The sequence below is a fragment of the Numida meleagris genome, chromosome 27 (assembly GCF_002078875.1).
Source record: "Numida meleagris isolate 19003 breed g44 Domestic line chromosome 27, NumMel1.0, whole genome shotgun sequence".
Lineage (NCBI taxonomy): Eukaryota > Metazoa > Chordata > Aves > Galliformes > Numididae > Numida > Numida meleagris.
In genome coordinates, this window is record NC_034435.1 from 3026750 (window position 1) to 3027599 (window position 850).

An 850-nucleotide genomic window follows, 5' to 3' on the forward strand; every position below is an offset into this window, starting at 1 on the left:
CTCCGTCCTGCCCCACGGATGGGATGGGGGGGATGGCTGTGTCCCTCCATGCAGGGGGGTTCGGCCCCGGTGCTGTGGGCAGGGGGCTCTGCCTGCCCTGCTCTGCCCTCCCCCACCTTGTCCTCTGGCCCCTGCTGCCCACCTGGGTGCTGGCAGTTGGGCTGAGGCTGTGGGGCTGCGGGCAGCACCGGGGGTCCCCTCCATGCCCAGAGCAGTGCTGCGACCCACAGTGGGTGCTGCGGGACCAGGGATGCGTGCCCCCCGCTGCAATCCCGCTGCTGCCCGTCCCCTTCTCTCCTCTCTGGGTCATCCTGGTATGGGGACGTGCGGTTCAGCTGCTCAGCACAGCCCACAGCGCTGGAACTCCCGCATCCCTACAGCCCCCATCCACGCAGGTGGGGGGAGAGCCCCTTCCCTGCTGTGTTGGGCGTGCAGGCGGTGGGGCCCCGCCGCAGTGCATGGTGCTGTGCTCCAAGGGAAGCTCGGCTGCGGCGTGGGCCCCCCCCCCCCGGGGTGGGCAGCGACGCGTGCCGGAGGGACGGGCTGCCTGGAAAGCTGCGTGAGCGGGGCTGCGTCCTTCCTTTCCACCCGACGCTTTCGCCTGCCACTTGCATCTCCTGCTGCCAGATGGAGGGTGGGGAGCGGAGCATCGCGTCCCTGCCGGCGCCTCTGCTCCTGGGGGAGCGCTTTCCGGGAGGGGCCGGGCGCTGCCGTCCCCCCGCCACGCTCAGCCGTGCTGTGTTTCCACGGTCCCACAGGAAAAAAAACTCACCCCAACCCGGCGGCAGCCCCAGGATTCCCCCCCGTGGGACTGATCCGTGGGGCAGAGCCGCCCCCCGTCCTGCCCATA